The sequence below is a fragment of the Sus scrofa genome, chromosome 9 (assembly GCF_000003025.6).
Source record: "Sus scrofa isolate TJ Tabasco breed Duroc chromosome 9, Sscrofa11.1, whole genome shotgun sequence".
In the NCBI taxonomy this organism is placed as follows: domain Eukaryota; kingdom Metazoa; phylum Chordata; class Mammalia; order Artiodactyla; family Suidae; genus Sus; species Sus scrofa.
The window spans coordinates 77,424,933-77,447,817 of record NC_010451.4 but is presented as its reverse complement, the minus strand read 5'-3'; the positions used below and the strand labels follow the sequence as shown (position 1 = coordinate 77,447,817).

General features: G+C 42.7%; 1 long non-coding RNA gene across 5 annotated transcripts in view; it reads left to right on the top strand.

The window, feature by feature from the left end:
* Window positions 1–22,885, top strand: part of LOC102161092 — a 148,709-nt gene that overhangs the window by 61,441 nt on the left and 64,383 nt on the right. For 2 of the 5 annotated variants that reach the window (XR_002335826.1, XR_002335830.1), the window contains exons 4-5: window positions 9,946–10,062; window positions 13,427–14,198. The exons of the other annotated variants lie outside the window; for them this stretch is intronic. This is a non-coding gene — a long non-coding RNA (uncharacterized LOC102161092). Of the gene's footprint in view, window positions 1–9,945; window positions 10,063–13,426; window positions 14,199–22,885 lie in introns of those variants that run through there. 5 annotated transcript variants of the gene reach the window in all.

The window sequence follows — 22,885 nt, the reverse complement described above, 5'->3', positions numbered from 1 at the left end:
CAAAGGATGTGACAGACATCAAGCCAGCAGCCACCCCCAACTCTGCATCCTGAGGGAATTCAGGATGGAAAAAAAACAGGAAACAACTCCTAGATAGTCAAGGTGCATATCAAAGGAATGATTTCATTGAGCGAGGACTCTTACATTTCCCATATGTAAAAAAGCGCTAAATTCCTTAACTTGAGATATCTGGTTTCTTTTAATGGTAAACTTTCTATGTTCTGGATACCTGGCTTTTGTTGCAAAACTCCTATATATCTTGGCTGCTCCCTTATTTGTCTGGAGAAGGCCCTCAGAGCTATCTGAGAAGCTGTCTTCTGGCCTGAAGTCCTGAGTTTTTTTTGGCCAAATAAAACATAATTCTCAACGTTTAGGTTGTGCTTTTTTTTTTTTTTTTCAGTCGACAATAGCTTTGTTAATAATTCTTTGCATTTTTAAAAAACAGAAACCAAGATATTAAAATTAATGATTTTTATTTTTTTAGTTGCAAGAAAAAGATACCCGCTCACACTAGCATAGTTATTAGCAAGGAAGATTTATTTAGTGTTAGAGATATTTCACAGAATCCTGTGCACCTGGGTCTCACACAAACTAGAAAGCTGTTCAGAACTGAGGTAATCTCAGCTTCTTTTTGTTTGTTTTTTCTCCAGGGCCACAACCGCAGCATATGGAGGTTCCCAGGCTAGGGGTCTAATCAGAGCTGTTGCTGCTGGCCTACTCCAGAGCCACAGCAATGCCAGATCTAAGCCGCGTCTGCAACCTACACCACAGCTCACGGCAACGCCGGATCCTTAACCCACTGAGTAAGGCCAGGGATCAAACCTACAACCTCACGGTTCCTAGTTAGATTCGTTAACCACTGAGCAACAAAAGGAGCTCCTAATCGCAGCTTCTTTTCACTAATCTCAGTTTCTTCTCCACATCTATACCACGTTCATCTCCTTTGCTTTCTCATCATCTTGCAAATGGCTGCCTCAGCTACTGAGCTGACATGGCTTTGTCATTTCAATACTGACCCCCCCGCCCCTGTAAACAATCTCTGTATTTTATAGTGTGAATTCACAATGGATGGAAACTGATTGGTCCAGATCATTTGTCCAAGTCAAGTCACACCAATTGAAGGTCTCATCCAGCAAAGGATTGGCTGCCCTTTTGGAGCTGATATCTGGTCCTTCTCTACCTGGGAGAAGGAGTGATAGCATGTGATATGCTAGGCTGCCTTATTCTTCTTGCCATATCCTGATTTCAGATCAAAAATAAAGAAAGAAATTGGGTTTGGCCTCAGCAAACCCGAATTAATAAGATGAAGCTATAGAAGATTGTGCACATGAAATAAATAACATAACTTGGCTAAGTGACCAAATAAATGACAAAAAGTACCAAGGGATGAGAATTCAGTGTGATTTATAGTCACCTGAGAAATCTTATGACAATATGAAATGTTGCAAGCTGAAGGAGATTGTCAGATATGCCTCCCCACTCCCAAAACAAAAAAATAGTAGAAAAAAGATGTGTTGTTCCTTGAGTAACAAGTTGCAGATTAAAATTAACATTAACCATTTTTAATTTTTTTTTTATTATGCAAAGCTGCATGAGGTCTTCAGAAGATCTAAATAGACATTTCTCCAAAGAAGGCAGGCAGATGGCCAAAAAGCACATGAAAATATAGACTATCAGCAGAAACGAATCCAACTAATATCCATAAGGTCATGGGTTCATCCCTGACCTCGCTCAGTGGGTCAGGGATCTGGTTTGCTTTGAGCTGTGGTAAGGATGCATGCACGGCTCGTATCCCTTGTTGCTGTGGCTGTGGTGTAGGTGGGCAGCTGTAGCTCCTATTTGACCCCTAGCTCCTTTCTATACCTCTTTTCTTGACAAATAGATAGGTAGATAGATTATGCATACATTTTATTTCTTTTCTGAACCATTTGAGAGTCAGACATGGTACCATGTTTTACTTAAATACTTCATTGTGCATTTCCTTAGAACGTTCTCTTACACAAGAACTGGAAAAGTATCAAAATTAAGTAATTAACATTGATATAATTCTGTTGATCTTATTCATATTTTGCTACTTTTAAAAAAAGTTCTTTTTAGCAATAGAAATTTCCAATTGCCATGTTCTTTTTTTTTTGTTGTTGTTTCGTTTTGGTTTTTTTTTGTTTTTTAGTGCTACACCCATGGCATATGAAAGTTCCCAGACTGAATTGGAGCTGCAGCTGCCGGCCTACACCACAGCCACAGCAACACAGGACCCAAGCTGCATCTGCAACCTACTCAACAGTTCATGGCAATGCTGGATCCTTAACCCACTGAATGAGACCAGGGATTGAACCTGCATTCTCATGGATGCTAGTTGGGTTTGTTACCACTAAGCCATTATGGGAACTCACTAGGTCTCTTCTTACCTCTTTTCCTCAGCTTTTTTGTGTTTCATGGTATTTACATTTAAGACTACTCTTGTAGAAGTCATTCAGTCTGTGTTTGTCTAATATTTCTTATGATTAAATTCAGTTTATACCTTTTTTAGCATCAAACCACAATAATGAAGATTTTCTCAGTGTACCTTATCAGGAAACATGTGAAGTTCATTTGTCTCATTACTGCCTAATTTTTAATGTGAACAGCAGCCAAGGATCAATAGATATCAGGTGAAAGTTTCCAACATGAAAGGGAAAAGCCAAGATAAACTAACAGGAAGAAGAAGAAAAAAGAATTCAGGGAACAGAAGTACACTTTAAAATAGGAGAGACTTTCCAGTTGGTAGCTTCTGAGATATCAAAAGTGGTGGCAAATATAAAATAGGAAACTGTGTGCTATGCAATAGAAAGAACACTTGGAAAATAAATAGTAATTGAAGGAATTAAAATTTTGAAAGTTTTAAAGATGAAGTCAAGAAACTCATCTAGAAAATAGGGGGAAAAAAGAGAAAAAGAGAGATGAGAAAGGTAAGATATAAAAAACATGGCATATCAGTGCTGGAATTCTGTAAGAGGATCAGATTTGGCGAATCATACAACAGAAAGTCACTAAAACATCAGAGATGGACAAGATAGAAGTTTTTCACTCACATAAAACAGGTAGATAGCTCTCAGGTGGTTTGGTAACTTCAGGGAGTCACCAGGAACATTAGACCATTACCTTCCTGTTCTACCATGTAGTAAATGCTTTCCATTTTCAAAGGCACCTCATGGTCCAAAGACGGCTGCTGGAACTTTGGCCATTGTGTCTGAGTCCAGGCCAAAAAAGAAGCCAGAAGGACCAAAATTTTTTTAAAAAGGGCGGTGGTGGTTTACAGATTGTGCCAAAACTTAAGCAGCTTTTCCATAATCGTGCTTGCATTTCTTTTGCCAAATCCACCTGGAAGAAAAGTTATGAAGTATATTTATTCTGGGCAGCAGTGTGATTAGAAAATGATAAGATACTCTAAGATATTGATACTGAGTTAGGCAGCCAGCAAATTCTGCCTCCCGGTTTAATGTGCAACATAGTTTCCATAGCAATAAGAAGATACAAATCATTAAAATAGAGGTATGTAACAAATACCTAACAGGATACATTTGTATATGCACAGTCATAACAATTTGAAATTTTAGAAATTTAGTGATTTTAAAAAAGGCCAGTGTAATAGATATATAAAAGATGTTCAACCTTGTTTACAAAATTAGGAAACTACAAATGAAAATAAATATGAAATATTTTCAGGGTTAGCTCAGACAAATTAAGTTATTGAAAACCTACTATGGGACTTTTTGGTGTGGCTCAGCAGAAATGAATCTGACTGGTATCCACAAGATGTAGGTTCAAACCCTGGCCTCTCTCAGTGGGTTAAGGATCTGGCATTGCCATGAGCTATGTTGTAGGTCGCTGGCATGGCTCAGATCCAGCATTGCTGTGGCTATGGCGTAGGCCTGCAGCTACAACTCCAATTCAGCCCCTTGCCTTGGAACTTCCATATGCTGCAGGTGTGGCCCTAAAAACCAAAAAAGAAAGAAAAAAGAAAATATCCAAATATCCTATGTTGGTGACGGTTTTGAAGAAGAGTTTTCTCAACTATTGGCATAAGTATAAATTAAGTCAGCCCTTTGGGATGAAAATTTGGCAGCATTTGTCAAAATATAAATATATTCATATTCTGCTCTTGCTGCTGTAACAAATTACTACAAATTTAATGGCTTTAAACAATACATATGCAAAACACAAATATAAATTTATTGATTTAGGTCAGAGTCCATTACGTAGGGCATAATCTAGTATGGGTCTCACTAGATTAAAATCAAGGCATCATCAGGGCTCTGCCCCTTTCTGGAGACTTTAAGAGAAATCTGTTTCCTGTTTATTTCCATGTCTGGCAGATTCAGTTCCTTGCATGTTGTCAGAAGTCTTCATTTTTTTGCTGGCTGTCAGCTGAGGGCAGATCCAGAGTCCACCTGTGGTCTTTGGCTCATGGTACCCTTCCTCCATCTTCAAGGCCAGCCATGACAGCTCAAGCCCCTCTCACACTTCACATCTCTTCCTCCTGTCCCAGTTTTGACGCAGTGAGAAAAGGCTTCACTTTTAAGGACTCATGTAGTTAGACTGGGGTACCCACATAACCCAGGATAATCTTCCCATCACTAGGTGAATAACCTTAATCATGTCTGCCAAATCCCTTTTACTATGTAAAAGACAAATTCACAAGTTCTAAGGTTAGAGCGTGGACACCTTTGAAAGGGATAGGAAGCAAGCATTATTCTGCCAGCCTCTGTAAAATATACATTCCCTTGTACCTAGCAATTACACACAGAAGCGCACACACCTTAAAACCTGAGGCTGGGAAGTTCCCAGTGTGGCACAGCAGAAACAAATCTGACTAGTAACCATGGGGTTGTGGATTTGATCCCTGACCCCACTCAGTGGGCTGTGGTGTAGGTTGAAGACTCGGCTCAGATCCTGCATTGCTGTGGCTATGCTGTAGACCGCAGCTGTAGCTCTGATTCAGCCCCTAGCCTGGAAACCTCCATATGCTGAGGGTACGGCCCTAAAAAGCAAAAACAAAAAACGAAAACACCTGAGAGGATAGGGGCTTGGTGAGAGAGAGAGAGAGGTAGAGATGGAAGATTTACAAAGAATTAACTGTGTCAAACTTAGCATTATGAGATGTTAAGAAAAATATGGAGAAAGGCTTTCAAAGTTGCCTGGGGCATTTTAAATCCAAATTGCTATGTTTAGTTAAAATATCAATTGAATTTGAAGGGGGAAAAGGGCATTTTCAAATGTTTAGAGAATAGAAATTTTTTTCTCCAACACATCTTTTCTTAAAAAGTTACTTGAGGAGTTCCTCTTGTGGTTCAGTGGAAATGAACCGAGCTAGTTTCCTTGAGAATGTGGGTTCTATCCCTGGCCTCCCTCAGTGGGTTAAAGATCCAGCATTGCCACGAGCTGAAGTGTAGGTCGCAGATGCAGCATGGATCCCAAGTTGCTGTGACTGTGGTGTAGCTCGGCAGCTGCAGTTCTGATTAGACCCCTTGCCTGGGAACTTCCATATGCTGCATTTGCAGTCCTAAAAAGCATTTTACAAAAAGAGAAAGAAAGATGAAGGTGGGGTAGGGTGAGGGTAGTGCATAGGAAGCAGGGTAGTAAAGTCCCAGGATGATCGCTGGCAGCAGCCTACAGAGCACTCAGCACACATTAGAGCAGCAGGACTGGGGACTCCAGATAGAAACCGAACAGAAAAAGCCTGTGGTGGATAGGACTAATTCACAGAGAGCTTGAAAATACTGAGCTTATAATAGAGGTACAGAATTCCTAGTCTAGGAGTTCCCGTCGTGGCGCAGTGGTTAACGAATCCGACTAGGAACCATGAGGTTGCCGGTTCGGTCCCTGCCCTTGCTCAGTGGGTTAACGATCCGGCGTTGCCGTGAGCTGTGGTGTAGGTCGCAGACGCGGCTCGGATCCTGCGTTGCTGTGGCTCTGGCGTAGGCCGGTGGCTACAGCTCCGATTCAACCCCTAGCCTGGGAACCTCCATATGCCGCGGGAGCGGCCCAAGAAATAGCAACAACAACAACAGACAAAAAGAGGCAAAAAGACAAAAAAAAAAAAAAAAAAGAATTCCTAGTCTAAAACGAAGTAACGTGTTCTGTTCTAAGCAGCTGGTGAAGTGTAAAAAAACTGTCGAACCACAGTTTTGATCTCTGGGCAGCAAATAAGTAGTCTCTTTTGTGTGAAATTGGGCAATCATGGCCCTGGAACTGTGAAGCAGAGAACAGCGCCTGAGCATCCATACCTTTATGCCTAGTCACACCTGGAGTGTTTGTATTACGACTTTGTGTGGGAAAATGTCAGGAAGGATACAAGGGGCGGTGTTAACAATTGTGGTTGGAAATGGGAATTGAGTATGTTTTCTTTTTGTTTATCTGTATTTTTCTAAATTGTCTAATTGTCAAATTTCTAAATCTGTTTGTTAGATATGTGATTTTAGTGGTGTCAATGATTTTAAAAAGAGTGTAGAGAAAATTGTGACAATGTTATGCAGGAAAAACATGGACTTTGAAGATAGAAGATGTCTTCAACTCCTGGCTTTAGTGTTTATGAGCAAATCAAGAGAGCTGGTCATCTCTTTAAGACCCAGCAGGACCAGTTAAGAGGCCAAAAGCAGGTTAAAAGACCTTCCAGGTGTACATTCGAATGTTCTGTGTCTTAAAGTGCCAAGCATGTGCCAGGCACAGGAAACAGAGGAATAAGATACAGGAAGATCTCCAAGTCAGAGAAGGAGCAGACCAGGAAAACTTTAGTCACATGGCAGAGTGAAGGGCACTGGAGTGCCCTGGAACTCCAGAAAAATGGAAGCCTCACCCCCTCAAACCAGGGAGGGTCCCATGAGGCTTCTTGGGTGTTTTTGCTTTTGTTTTTGTCCCGCAGCAATGCCATATCTGAGCTGCATCTGCAACCTACACCACAGCTCATGGCAACGCCAGATCCTTAACCCACTGAACGAGGCCAGGGATTGAACCAGTGTCCTCATGGATGCTAGTCAGATTCGTTTCTGCTGGGCCATGACTGGAACTCCTGATGAGGTTTCTTATAGGAGGTGACATAAGACAAGCAGGGACAAGTAGGAACATGGAGGACATGGAAAAGGCATTCGTGGCAGGGGGATGGCATACTTGGTGAAAAGATCTGGTGATCCTGCAGCTGCTAGTGGCCTGGGGTGGGGGTTAGAGCCTGGGGGGCGGGGGGCCATGTGTGATCCTGGCATGGTGGGTGGGAGTGGGTCCTGAAGAAGCTACGAACTCTCCTAAGGTGCCTGGGCTTTTACAAGATTCACTCTGGTAATGGATTGGAAAGGAATGTTGCTAAGGTCATTATAATGTGAGTATAGAAGAATGTATGTGACCTTCCTGCCGTCCTCATCTAACACCATTTCCTCTACCTCCCCTGCTGTTCCCAGGCTAGGGGTTGAATTGGATCTGGAGCTGCTGGCCTATGCCACAGCCACAGCAACACGGGATGCTTAAACCACTGAGCAAGGCCAGGGATTGAACCTGCGTCCTCATGGATACTAGTCAAATTTATTACATTTTTATTTTTTTATTTTATTTTTTTCTAAAATGTTATTTTTTTTATTACTCAAATGAATTTATCACATCTGTGGTTGTATAATCACCATAACAATTTGATTTCACAGGATTTCCATCCCACAACCCAAGCACATCCTCCCACCCCCCAAACTGTCTCCTCCAGAGACCATAAGTTTTTCAATGTCTGTGAGTCAGCATCTGTTCTGCAAAGTTCAGTCTGTCCTTTTTTTCAGATTCCACATGTCAGTAAAAGCATTTGATGTTGGTGTCTCATTGTATGACTGACTTCACTTAGCATGATAATTTCTAGGTCCATCCATGTTGCTAAAAATGCCACTATTTCATTCCTTTTAATGGCTGAGTAATATTCCATTGTGTATATGTACCACATCTTCTAGATCCACTCCTCTGTCAATGGACATTTGGGTTGTTTCCATGTCTTGGCTATTGCAAATAGTGCTGCAATGAACATCAGAGTACATGTGTCTTTGTGAGTCATGATTTTCTCTGGAGGGAACTCCTTACATTTTTATTCTTAAACTTATTGGATCACTTACCTATTATAGCCTTGCTCCCCAAGTAGACTGTAAGCCCCACAGGGCAAACACTGTGTCTGTTTTATTCACCAATGCAGTGTACATACCCTGTGCTGGAAGAGTAGTGGAAACTTAGTAATTATTATTTGTTGAGCAAACAGATGCCCAAAATAAGGCAGCAACTCTGGAGATGGAAGTAGAAGGCAGATTTGAGAATAGATGGAATAGACAGAACCTGATGATTGATTGATTCAGGCAGCTGTGCTGGGGTGAGGGTTGGCATGAGGGTTGGGGTGGAAGAGGGCAAAGATGCATCTTCTGTCTTCTAGGGGCCGGACTTGGGAGACATCAAAACTGAGCTGGTGGTTGTAGGGCGAGGGTGGGTAGGCTGGGGAGGGGTGGGTTGGGATGAGAATGAGTTCTCATCAGGGAATTATTGCAATGCTGAACTCATTCCGCAGGTTTAACTCCCCTGCCTGCCTGCTCTTTCAGTGGTTCTTAAACTTAGAATAACCTGGAAAGACTCCACACGGGGACCTTCCTTAGACCAATTAAGTCTGAGGATAGGGGCTGAGCATCAGTATTTTTATACTTTTAAAATACGGATATTCCAGTGAAGACCTTTGTCCTATGGGTTTCCCGATGAAAGTTCTCTTCCTGCCTCTTCCCTCAGAAAGCCTGGGTTTATCAATCATCTCAGCTCACTGATGCCCCACCTGCCCCCAGAGGCATCAGCTGGCTTCTCGTCTTCACCAGGGTTGGGTCCTGGCACTGAAACCCCTTGACAAATATTTGTGCTTTTCATTAGCCACTGCCTGGCAGATGTGTCCCCTTGGCCAATATTTGCACTTGTGGATGACTACACTTAAAGTTTAATGATGTGTTTTACTTAAGATGTATAAAGGATGTGAATTACTTGTTTTCCTGTTTGCTTTTGAACCTTGGGAAAGGCCCAGATGATCCTCTTTAGTCCTTATTCATTTTCTCAAACATTTCTCAATTTGGGCCTATAAAAATAAATCCAATGATGTAATATCCAATCTCTAATTTCTTGCCAATAGCCAGGAAGCATCTTTTTGGTTGGTAGTGCATTGAGGGGGAGAGACAGCACATTGTGTACCAAAACAAAATTGGGCTGTGGTTGTCTTCTGGGGTAATCCCTAGTGGTTATGTATTATGGACGTTACTCCAAGTTTCAGTGGTTTTCAAGACCCCAGATAAACAACTGACAGTAAGGAGACCCAGAAATGAAACCTTGTTGCTTGTAAATTAATATGTTAAAAGACAAGAAGTTTTTTTCTTCTTCTTCCAAGTTTATACATTATTTGACAGTAGAAACTTTGCGTCTTTGTTCCTTATTTAGTTTATACACACATTCTTTGATCCTGGAGACAAGTTTTATACTTGCAGACTTTGATTTCTTTCATGGCAAAGCTTCTGGGAGAACTGATGGGAGGAGAGATGGCTTTTTGCCAGTGTAAGCCTAGTGAGGGAGCAGAAAATGGCTCTTCCAGGAGAAGGAGCCCCACGCGCATAGGACTTGGTTTGGATGAGGAAATGCAAGTGATTGGCCGACTGGCATATAGCTGGGCGGGGCTACGTGAAGGCCTAGGCTGAAGCGATGGGAGGACAGAGGGCAGATAACAGGGGGTCCTGTATACTTGCATGCTACCCCACAATCTGTGGTTACTCCTTCCTCCACTGTATCCCACACATTGATCTTCCCAAAATGTAGATCATTTTGCTTCTCACTTAAAGATAAATATATATCTCACTATGTTGCCCAATTCTTTAGATTCCCTCAGTCTATTTTTTTGAGATTTTTTCCCCCCTGCTTCTTTATTTAAAGGCAAAGGATAGAAGCATAAAGCAGCATAAAGAAAAAAAATAAAAGGACAACACTGGAGTTTCCACTGTGGTACAGTGGGTTAAGGATCATACTGCAGCAGCTTGGAGCCCTGAGGAGGTAGGTGTTCGATTCCCAGCCCAGCTTAGTGGGTTAAGGATCCGGTGTTGCTGCAGCTGTGCCATAGGTTGCTGCTGCAGCTTGGATTTGATACCTGGCCCAGACACTTCCATAGGCTGTGGGTGTAGCCAAAAAAAAAAAAAAAAAAGTAGAAAGAAAAACCACAGGCAGGCATTGGGGTTCCAAGAGACATTCTGCAAGGGAGCCTAAACAGAGTCATTTCTTTCGCACACACGAGACTACACAGCCTGTATGACTTGAACCTGTCGAATTCCTCGTGAAGAATTTACCTTTAGGACAAGTCTTGAAAAATCCTACAGTATTTAAGTCCTTTAAAGAGTCAATTAATGCTTATGAAATGGGTTGTTATAAGAAAGCAGCAGGGTCTGCTGCTTAAGATCTTGATTCCTTCTTACCCCAACCTTATTTGTCTGCCAATTTCGGCATTTTGCAAATGTTCCTTACTCTGTTCTCGGGTGGCTGTGTGCTGAGAGCACTGAACCCCAACCACTAGACCACAAGGACCAGCAACTTGATGTAGGTCCCCAGTCCTCATCCCTTTGGAGAAAAAAAATTCGGGAACAAAACAGCATAGTGAGGCAAATCAAGTGTTTATTTATTTATTTATTGCTTTTTAGGGCCACACTCATGGCATATGAAGGTTCCCAGGCTAGGGGTCGGATCAGAGCTGTAGCCTCTGGCCTACACCACAGCCACAGCAACACCAGATCCGAGCCTCATCTGCAACCTACACCACAGCTCATGGCAATGCCAGATCCTTAACCCACTGAGAGAGGCCAAGGATCAAACCTGGATACTAGTCAGATTTGTTTTGCTGAGTCACGACAGGAACTCCAAGTGTTTATTAAGAGAGAGGTGTGGAGAAAGCACAGGCCTGGCTGGGGTGGGGTTGGGGGGCAGTGGTGCAGAGAAAGACACAAACAACGAGCTAGAGAGAGAGAATGCTTTGGAATGCTTTACCCGTGCTTTGGAGGTGGTTTAAATCACTTTTATGGGGACAGTCCTTCTGGGCTTCCTCTGGCCAATCGTCTCACTTTGTCTGGCCTTGAGGCCGAAATTTGGCCTGACCCAGGGCCCTCCCCTCTGTGTCCTGCTCTTTTATCCAAGACGCATGCTAGTGCAAGAGTGTCTGGGAAGTTGACAGGAGGTATTATGGTCTGGCGCCCCGCCCTTCGCTGACCGCTAAGGAACCTTTCTGCACATGTGTAGTTCAGGAGATTCCTTGCCTCAAGAATGGGAAATATGTGATCTCTTTATCTTTTATCCAAGCAGGAAACAGTTTGTCCTTGTTCCTGCCATAATCTTTATCCTGAGTATTTGTTCATAGGGGTCAGATTCCGTTTGCTTAGCCGGGGACCTACCTATCTCCTGCCTCATGTCCAACCTCCATGCTTTTGCTTAAAGGATTCCTTTTTAAAAGAATGCCCATTCTCCCTCTCTACCTGGGAAGGCTTGCCTATGCTTAAGGATCTAATTTTTTTTTTAGACCTATAGCATATGGAATTTCTTGGGTCAGGCAGGGATCGAACCTGCACCACAGCAGTGACCTAAGCCACTGCAGTGACAATGCTGGATCCATAGCCCACGGTGCCACATAAGAACTCCTTGAGGGTCTAATTGAAGTGTGATTTCCTTCATCTGGTTGCATTGTCATTCCAGGTGGAAGTGACTTTTATCTATACTTGTCTAGCGTTTAATTTTTTTAAATTTTAATTGAAATACATATATTTCTTCAGAATAAGTGTACAGGTTGATGAAGTTTCATAAACTGAACACATTTGTGACACCAAGAATCAGAATGTCACCAGCACCCCAGAAACCCTTTCTCCCATCACCACACCCACCCAAGGGTGACTGTGTTCCATGCTTCCAGGTATAGATGAATTCTGAACTTCATAAAAATCAAGATCATAATGCATGTACTCTTTCATATCTAGCTTCTTTCCCCTAATATTATGTTTGTGAAGTTCATCCATGTTACTATATGTATCTGTGGATGATACATCCTTGTAGCTTGTGGCTATATGATTAAATTGTGTGAATATACTGCAATTTAGTCAGGCATCTACTTTTTTTTTCTTTCTCTTCCAATTTTTAGGCTGCACTTACAGATATGGAAGTTCCCAGGCTAGGGGTCGAATCAGAACCATAGCTGCCAGCCTGCACCACAGAAACAGCCAGGTGGGATCTGAGACGGGTCTGCAACCTATACCACAGCTCAAGGCAACACTGGATCCTTAACCCACTGAGCGAGGCCAGGGATTGAACGAGAATCCTCATAGATACTAGTCGGATTCATTACCACTGAGCCACGACAGGAATTCCCTCATGCATCTACTGTTGATGGGTCATATGCTACTTTGAACATTCTCATATACCTCTTTTGGTGAAAGTGTGTGCATCTTATTGCCCATGTACATAGGTGTAGATTGTTGGGCCATAGGCTATGCATATGCACTTAGTGACAAACCACTTGATTTTCCATATGACTGTGTCTGTTTATTCACCCACCACTGATGCACAAGAGTTTTACCTGCTTGCTCCACATCCTCACTGTGACTTGGTATCTTCCATCCCATCCATGCACTAAATACCACTTTCAAAAATGGTTTACCACAATGTTACAGGCTACAGGGAGACCCAGATCAATGTATAAAGTAGGCCAACCTCTCTCCGACTCTTCTTTGTGAGTTTTCTTTGCTTTTGTTTTGAACACATTATTTGAGAAATAAAATCTTTTTCTGCTTTTAAAACTAAGAGCAAAGGAAACTTTCTCAGGTGCCGGAAATGTTCTATATTTTAATCAGTATAATGGTTACCTGGGTTCATACATGTGCACAAATTTCAAAAAATTAACAGAGCATCAACAAATTGGTATACCGTTCTCCAGTCCTATCTCAACTATCAATATAAAGAAGAACCTTGGAGTACCTGTTGTGGATCTGTAGTAATGAACCCGACTAGTATCCATGAGTATGTGGGTTCCATCCCTGGCCTCACTCAGTGGGTTAAGGATCCAGCGTTGCCATGAACTGTGGTGTAGTTTGCAGACTCTTCTCAGATCCCATGTTGCTTTGGCTGTGGTGTAGGCCGATGGCTACAGCTCCAATTCGACCCCTATCCTGGGAACTTCCATATGCTGCAGGTGCAGCCCTAAAAAATAAAACAAAACAAAACAAAAAATTAAAAAGAAGAACGTAATGTGGATATATATTCAGAGTAGATTCTGCCAGGCTGGGGGTAGATTAGTGAACTGGGAGTAACCCAATTGGGAGGTTCTAAGAGAAGCAAATTTTCCAGGTGTAACATAGTGCCTATTTTTCTGCCTTAATCGTCACTCTAGGTTTACCTGATGGAGAGAAAAGCCTTCCTGGGAGGAGAGAAATCAGTGTGCATTTCTTCGAAAGACAGGTTTTGAATGAAGGGGTGATATTGCTAGGCCCTCTTCAATTTTCTTCAAATACCATGTTTGTGCCTTGTTTACACCATTGCTATTTGTATTGGGCACTCTGAGGCCTAGAGTTTAGGAATAAAAGAAAGATCATAGATCTAGAGATCTTAAAAAAAAAACAAAACTGTAGTCATTGTTATTGTTTGTTCCAAAGCACTACTGCCACCTATTGGTAGAAAAGGAGAACTTTATCTCAATGTTTGATCTGCAAGCCCTTGCAATAATGGGGAATCCCAGGCACTTAATCATGGGTGAAAATAAAACTGATATTAATTCAATATTTTTACCACCTCCCCCAGCATATATAGCTCATAGGATTCTTCAAAAGTATGCCACGAAATCAAATATGTGATAGGACATTACAAGTTACTTCAAAAAGCTGAAATCACTGCCGTCTATATTTGCTTAAAACTTTGTTTCATTGTTAGCTATCATTCCACATAATAAGATTTTAAGATCAAGAAATGTCTTTTTCTGTTATGTATGGAAGTAAATTCTCCCAGTAAATCTCACACTTATTAGAAGAGATGTGTTCTCATGCTACTCACACATAAAAAAGAACAAAATAATGCCATTTGCAGCAACATGGATGAAACTAGAGACTCATACTGAGTGAAGCAAGTCAGAAAGAGAAAGACAAATACCATATGATTTCACTTATATCTGGAATCTAATATATGGCACAAATGAACCTTTCCACAGAAAAGAAAATCATGGACATGGAGAACAGACTTGTGGTTGCAAAGAGGGAGGTGGGAGTGGGAGGGACTGGGAATTTGGGATTAGTAGATGCAAACTATTGCCTTTGCAATGAATAAGCAATGGGATCCTGCTCTATAGCACTAGGAACTATGTCTGGTCACTTGTGATGGAGCATGATTATGTGAGAAAAAAGAGTGTATATATGTATGTGTGACTGGGTCATCTTGCTGTGCCATAGAAAATTGATGAAACACTGTTAATCAGCCATAATGGAAAAAATAAAAATCATTATAAAAGAAGAGATGTGTTCTCATTATGTTTTGTTTATAATGTATTTGGCAAATACTGCTTTATTTGTTGACTTCCAATTTATTACATTTTATGATTTTTTTATTGCCAGACATAACAATATTTTCGTTTAGCATGAAAACAAATGCTTTTAAAAATCATAATGAAGTGAAAATTACATTCTCTTCTGATGCAATACTAACATGTTAACAGTAATGTTACTTACATACCAAAGATACCATAAGATAAAAATTACATTAGTAAGAATGTTCTGAGGCCATATAAAATCTGTCAATTTAATTTTTTTTTTTTTTTTTTTTGTCTTTTTACCATTTCCTGGGATGCTCCCGAGGCACATGGAGGTTCCCAGGCTAGGGGTCGAATTGGAGCTGTAGCTGCCGGCCTACACCACAGCCACAGCAACGCGGGATCCGAGCTGCATCTGCAACCTACACCACAGCTCACGGCAACGCCGGATCTCCAACCCACTGAGCAAGGCCAGGGATCGAACCCGCAACCTCATTGTTCCTGGTCGGATTTGTTAACCACTGAGCCATGACGGGAACTCCCAATTTAATTTTTAAATGTATCTTCCTCTTGTCTATTTTTTGTGTATTACTTGGCCAAGTATTTATTAGGAACTCCTATGTATCAGCACTCTGCTAGAAGCTGAGAACACAGAGATTAATGGGATAGTCCTTGACCATTGAGGGCATAAGACAGACACAAAGTCAGATAATTGTATTACTTTGTAGAAAGTATTGTTACCAAAATATTACGAAGACACAAAAAGAGGCACCTCATTCCCAATGGAAAGATGGAGAGGAGGGTGGCTTTGTTGTAAGGAATCTGAGTCTTTTTTTCAATGGCTGCACCCACAGCATATGGAAGTTCTCAGGCCAGGGAAAGAATCTGAGCTGCAGCTGCAATCTATGTTGCAGTTGCAGTAACGCAGGATCATTTAGCCCACTGTGCCAGGCCAGGGATTGAACTAGCACCTCCACAGCAATCTGAGCCACTGCAATTGGGTTCTTAAGCCACTGTGCCACAGCAGGAACTCTCAGGAAGCTGAGTCTTAATGTATGAGTAGGTGTTGGCTTGGTAAAGGTTGAGGACGGTGGAGGGCTGGTATGGATTTTGAGTGTCTGTTGCATTCTTAGGTGGAATGGTCCATTTTCCATATGGAAATGGGAGACAGTAGCAGGGGCATAGGATAGAAAGATAGATTTGGGATTTCACCTGAGAAATTCTGTAGTGAGAAAAAATTGATGACCTAGGGATGAACACCTGGGAGGGCAGAGGTGGGCTGGCTTGGCTCCCAGAGAACTTCCAGCAACAAAATCAGGATTCCCAAGACAACCAAGAAAGTTCAGTCATGAAGCTAGGGGGACTAATTGGCCAAACTGGCCAAAAGTTTCATTTTGTTTGGCTTGTCAGGGTTTGTAATATTTTTTAAATAGTTGCCAACTTTCAAGAGTTGAGCAGTCCCTCATAAAATATGCAGTTTTAGCTTCCCATGAGACACTGGAATATCTGGCTCTGCTGGGCCTAGATTCCTCACAGCAGTGCAGGGGCTGCCCTTTTGCTATGGGGACGGGCTCTCCAGGTCCTCATATGCTCATATTTAATATAGCCTTTTAGTCTATTGACACAGCCTGCCTGGCTGCTTGTGGCATTTGCATTTGGGATCTTTCCCTAGAATTTTAAGAACAGTGTGATAGACAAATGTCCTGTGCAGCCGAGGAATGAATTGGGAATGAGAAAAATCTCCCCTGCCTTCAAATTAGGAAATTATGAGTCACTTGAGTGACTTGAGTGAGGGGAGATTAAGGAGATTAAGTAAGACACAGAAGCAAGATGGCAATTATTGTGGACTGAGGAGTGGCCAGGAAGGAAGAAAGAGGGTGGCGAGCATGGAGGGACAGGTAGGCAAGCCTTTCTATGAAGGGCCGCAGAGCAGATCTTTGGCTTTTCTGGCCACATGGCCTCTATCACAACTACTCAGCTACTCTGACGTTGCAGCAAACAAGCAGCTGTAGGCAGCATGTAAATGAACGAGCATGGCTATGTTCTAATCAAATGTTATTCACAAAGATAGCCTTCCTGGTGGCCATTGCTCGCCACACCCTGAATGGGGTATGATGGGTCAAGGGGTAGGACATGAATTTGAGAGGAAAGCTTACAGGTCTGTAGAAGTGAGGCGAGGGGTGTGCAGAGAGGCATTCAGGGAAGGTAAAGAAAAACAGGAGAAAGCTTGATGAAGCCACTTCCAGAAGGATCAGGCGGGAGGTGGGGTAAAGGCCTCAGTGAGGTGAGGGGAGGAAGTCCTTGCCCACTGAGACCCGGGCAGAGTTGCAGAACAAGTTTGTAGTGTGTGTGAGTAGACTGAGGTAGGACAGTGAGCCATTGAGAAGATAGGATGAAGAGGCTGGTCAAAAACAAAGAGAAAGGCTGGAGTCCCCTTCGTGGCTCAGTGGTTAATGAACCCGACTAGGCTCCATGAGGATGCAGGTTCGATCCCTGACCTCACTCAGTGGGTTAAGGACTGGGCGTTGCCATAAGCTGTGGTGTAGGTTGCAGATGTGGCTCAGATCCTGTGTTGCTGTGGCTGGGGTGTAGGCCAGCAGTTCTAGCTCCGATTTGACCTCTAGTCTGGGAACTTCCATACGCCATGGGTGCAATGTTAAAAAAGAAAAAAAGAAAGAAAGAAAGAAAGAAAGAAAGAAAGAAAGAAAGGCAAGTTCTCTTGTGGTTCAGTGGATTAAGGATCTGGCATTATCACCAAGTAAAGGCTTGGGTCACTACTGTGGCGAGGGTTTGATTCTTGGCTTGGTAACTTCCACATGCCACAGGTGCGGTCAAAAAAAAAAAAAGAAAAAAAAGAAAAAACAGAGAAAGGTTGATAAATGGTTCTTAAGGCTTAGCTGAGATTGGGAACCACCAAAAATGATTGTGTCCTTTCATTGCACTGTCCTGCACTGCAGCAGCAACACCAGAGTTCAGGATCAGAGAAGGTGGGTTGTAATGGTGATTGGGGGTTTTGACTTTCCTGATGAGTTAGTAATTGAGGACAAAGGGGCCTGGGCTGAGTAGTAGGTCCTGCTAGACAGAAATGAGAGAACAGGTCAAGGAATTAGAGGGGTTTTGTGAACCAACACAGTAGGTATAAAGGTCGAGAGAGCAGAAAGGATATAGGAGGTGATCTCTTGGTGTTTAGAACTTTTGAGTTGGGGCATTTCCAAGATGTAAAGATCCAGGAAAGGCTCCTGAGCTCAGGGAATGAAATGCAGTGCAGCAGAGGACAGTCAGAAAGTGGAAAGTAAAATTGCTCCTTGGCTGTCTTCATAGAGGCTGAAATCTCTTGAGATTTGGAGTGGAGGTGGGTTTTTGCCCTGAGGGCGGAGATGACGCAGCAAAAAGGGCATGTATCTGGATGGGGCTAGGCTTTCACAAGAGGCAGGAGCAACAGCTCTTTCCAGGCTTGCGGTTGCCTGCCCGCTAGCCTTGCAGAAGCCCTGCGGAGCCAGCACGCCTCCGTTGCCAAGGAGACAAGTTCATGGCCATCTCCACAAACCCTGCAGGCTGGGACCTGTTGTTCAAGATAGAGATGAGTCTGCTCTCCTTGGTCCACAGAGCCCTGCTGTGAGCTTTTTCTTGCCCTTCTGTGACGCAGTCCTGTTAATAGAGAATATGTAGGCCGTCTCTTTGCTTGTTTTTGCCTGTTTGTGATTCTGTTCAAACTGTAGCTCCCGCCAATAATGGATGACCTAGTCCCTTTCTCTTCCACCAGCAAGTAGACAGGTGATCGTAAGATCTGTCCGAATATGTCCATGGAAGAAGAGCCAGAGGTCCTCTTAAATGATAGTGCCATACCCTATAGGGGCTGTATGATCTGGGCTGGGGCAGAGTCCATTTGTAATCTCATGTCAGGGATGGTGCGAGTTGTGAGCAGTTAGTGACCACTCTTCTCCAGCTCCACCCTAAGGCAGTCCTCAGGCAAGGACTCCCCAGGTGGAAGAGTCTGAGAAGTCTTCAGAGAGAACTAGAACAATGGGCTTAATGAAAGAAGACTACATATGCAGCTTAGTTAACGGCACATGGTATAATTTTCATGATATTGTTAACCATTCTGTACAGTTTTCCAACCTGCCCCCTCTTTCCCAGAAATCCAAAGCTTTGCTTTTGACACCAAGTATGAGCTGGCTCTTCTGGTCTAGAGAGAGGGACAAATGGCATGCAGGAGTTAAGACTGAAGATGCTAGCACCTGGGGCTGGGCTCTGCCTCCTTCTCTGGAGCCTTAGGAATGGAAGCTGAATCAACACGCTTCCTCAGCTGTTGCGTCTGGAAAGTGGGCTTCCCTATCAGCTGTTTAAAGAACAGCTGAGGAAGGAGGCCTGCATGCTTCTGAGCTCACTCTGCATGTCTCAGGCATAAGTCAGACCCAAAGGCTGGCATTTGGTCCCTCAATTAAGAGCTAAGGCCCATGTCTCTCCAGATAGGCCTCTCTGAAAACAGCTGATGGTGGGCAGGTGGTAGGGGCAGTTGGAGAATGCCAACCCTTCTTAGTTCTGTAGGGTGGGGAATCCGGGCCAACTCTTGAGGGGACAAACAGCTTTCAGCTTCAGTTAGGATAGGAATTGGGAAGAACCCTCACCTTTGGTTCTCAGTTTACACAGAAGAATCAATACTTATGGCATTAACATTTTGGAATTTTATGGTTTTTTATTTTTAACAAGTCTGAAACCCACCCAGCCAACAGAGCTCATTTTACTTGCAGTATTTTTTTTTTTTTCTTCTTTGTCTTTTTAGGGCTGCACCTGAGGCATATGGAAGTTCCCAGGGTAGGGGTTGAATTGCAAGCCCACACCACACAGCCAGCAGCAACACAGGATCCGAGCTGCATATACAACTTACACCACAGCTCACAGCAATGCCGGATCCTTAACCCACTGAGCTAGGACAGGGATTGAACTCGCATTCTCATGGGTCCTGGTCGGGTTTATTAACTGCTGAGTCACAAACGGAACTCCTGCAGTGTGGTTTTAACATTGTCATTTAAGTCATCTTGCATTTATCTGGTAATACTTAAACAGATGCTATGATATGTTCGGACAAGAGAAAAGGACACAATGCTAAAAAATTGTTTCATTTTTGGAGTTCCCATCGTGGCACCGTGGTTAACGAATCCGACTAGGAACCATGAAAAAAATGCTTCATTTTCATTTAGTAATGCCCTTTCTCAGCAATGTGGAGGAAAAATAACACCAGTCTGGTTTTCAGGCCAAAAAAGGGACTTGAAAATTTTACATAGGAAACATCTGGAAATTTTTAAAAGTTCTCATGCTCAGGCCTCGTCCCAGACCAATCACATCAGCATCATGGGGGTGGGAACTGGGAGTGAAGAGTTTTAGATTTCCCCAGGTGTTGCCGTGAATACCTATGACAGAGACCCCCCTGAAGTGTTACTTACCCAAGTGACCTCAGGTGTCTCTGTTAATTCAATTCATGGTGTATTCATTGCCATTTTCACTTAGCACTCTGAGGGTTGATTTGATCATCCTGAGGCTAATAAAATCATAATTATTGGGGAGCTAGCAGGGACAAGAGCCAAATGGGAAGCAGATATTTCATGGACCAGAGGGGAAGTTTTGTTAGTCATCAAACCCAGAGAAGTGCAGAGCATCTGTCAAGGTCAGAGGAAACAAGCCCTGAGTGTGGAGAGCCAGGCAGGCATAGCAGCAGCAGCAGTGGATCTGGTGTAAGTGGGGAGTGTACCAGGGAAGTTTTCTGGAATAATTTTTCTCTGCAACTAGATCTTACAGGCCAGATATAGTTGGATATGGGGGGGAAGGGTCTGCTGTGTTTAAAGGGACAGGAACACTGTGTACAGACTCCCGAATCCTTTAAGTCTCTCAAGTGATGATTCGATTCTTGGAATGAATTTTTTTTCCAGTTAAGAGGTTCAATTATTATCATTTTATTAAGAAAATAACCACATTCCTTTATCCAACATGTGTTCAGTGCCTTTTCTGTACTAGGTACATCATCAGTTGCTAGAGATAAAAAAGTGAACAAAAGTCGAACATAGTCCATGCCCATGAGAACCCATAACCTCAGTGGGAAAGAGGTGCACAAATCAAAAGCTTTTAAATAAAATGTTGCAAAAGATTATGCTAGGTTTGGACAAAGTTCTGCAAGTCTGAGGTTAACCCTCATTGATGTCATTTTCCTTCTTACATTGCTCTACTCTGGACTTTGTACTTTTGGGGTATAATGTTAATTAAAGATTCCATTGGTTTGTCCTGCCATTGCATTTAAGAGATGTATGAAGTGAGCTCCAGGAAAGCCATGAAGGGGCCTGGAATCCATACCCTTGTGATCAATTGATGAATTCTCCTAAAGCTCTGTCCTGAATTTTTTTTTTGTTTTGTTTTCTCTAGGGCCTCACCCTCGGCATATGGAGGTTCCCAGGCTAGGGGTCTAATCAGAGCTGTAGCGGCTGGCCTACGCCAGAGCCACAGCAATGCCAGATCCGAGCCGCGTCTGTGACCTACACCACAGCTCACGGCAACGCCAGAACCTTAACCCACTGAGCAAGGCCAGGGATCGAACCCACAACCTCATGGTTCCTAGTTGGATTCGTTAATCACTGCGCCATGACGGGAACTCCTTTCCTGGAATTTTTGGTTGGCTTGTCCTTTTACTTCTTATGTGATGGTTAAGTCACTTAACTTTCTTCAGGGGACTTAACTTTTCCTGTTGACTGTAATAATAGCAAAATTTGTGACATTCATGAAAAATTCAGATCCTATCTGATATTTGAAAGACTTATTTTTCCTAAATTTTATGAATCAAAGTCACCTGCTCTGAATTCTATAGACGTAGTACTCTGACAAGATTCTTCATACTATTTTTCCTAAATGAAATACCCAGACTCCACAACTGGTCAAAGCCCTCCCTAATGGTGGGTGTAGACCTTTACCAAATAGTCACCCATAGAAATGTTCCCATCTTGTTGAGCCAGAGAGAAGGGTCTATCTCCCTAAGTTGTGATTATTAAATAAGAAAAGTTCTGTAAGGTACTTTGTGCTTTGCTCAGCACATAGGAAATTCTCAAAAATGAGTTCACATGATACAGTATTCTAAAAAGTTTATGAAATTCTACTATAAATAAGTTTGGGGGTATAAATAGAAGATGAATAGTGTTTGAAAACCATAAGGGGTGCAGGAAAGAAACAAGGAGGTACAATTCTTAGCAGGAGAGGCCAGTTTGAGCCAGAAGCAACTTCTCTGGAATCTGATGTGTTCCTGAACTGTGTAGAATTCTTTACAGAGGTTAACTTTGGTGGGATTGCTATAGTAAGATGTTGTTTCTCTTTAAATTTTTGCAAGTTTTCAGAGATGTTGCCTGTTTCTGTCATGCTAGAATTGAGTGATCCGCTTGACCCACATCTCTGCTCCCAGTGATTATTTTTTCAATCTTCTGTTTTGTCACATCTTCTATCTTGGATAGTGATCACTAATCTTTTATATTCCTTTCGTCTCTCCCCTCAGTATTTATCTGCAGTCTCCACATGATTTCTTCAGCCTCTCTCCCTTCACATTTCCCTGACTCCACCTTGTCCACGTCTCATCATCTCTTTGCTGGATTACTGCATGTCTTCTCAGTGGGATTTCCTCTGCCATCACTGCTGTGGAGGATGCTGAGCTGAACTGTAACATGTTATTAGAACAGTACATTATACAAGAAATGATAACTGTTACTTTTAGAGTATCCATCAAGACTGAAATGGGGAGAAAGAGTCTAACAAGGCAGATGAGAAGGGAATGATCTGGGTAGAAGAGAGAAAATACTAAAACATAAAGGGATATAGATGCTCAAAATTAGCATGACCAGGAGTTCCCATCATGGCTCAGTGGTTAGCGAATCTGACTAGGAACCATGAGGTTGTGGGTTTGATCCCTGACCCCACTCAGGGGGTTAAGGATCTGGCGTTGCTGTGAGCTCAACGGGGTGGGTTGTAGATGAGGCTCGGATCCCGTGTTGCTGTGGCTGTGGTGTAGGCCTGTGGCTACAGCTCCGATTGGACCCCTAACCTGGGACCCTCCACATGCTGAGTGTGCGGCCCTAGGAAAAAAAAAAAAGCCAACATGACCAACAGTATAGTCTGGTAGGTCACTGATATTTACCAGCCTGATTCGAGGCTTAAAGAGGTGGCAAATTTGATAAGCAATTACACTGAACCCAGAGAAGGCCCAGGGAATCAAAAGGCTAAATTAGATTATCAAGCATAAGACACTGAGCAAGCTGAGCTGCTTGTACAAACCATTTGTATTTGGAATAAATAAGCTGCAATTGT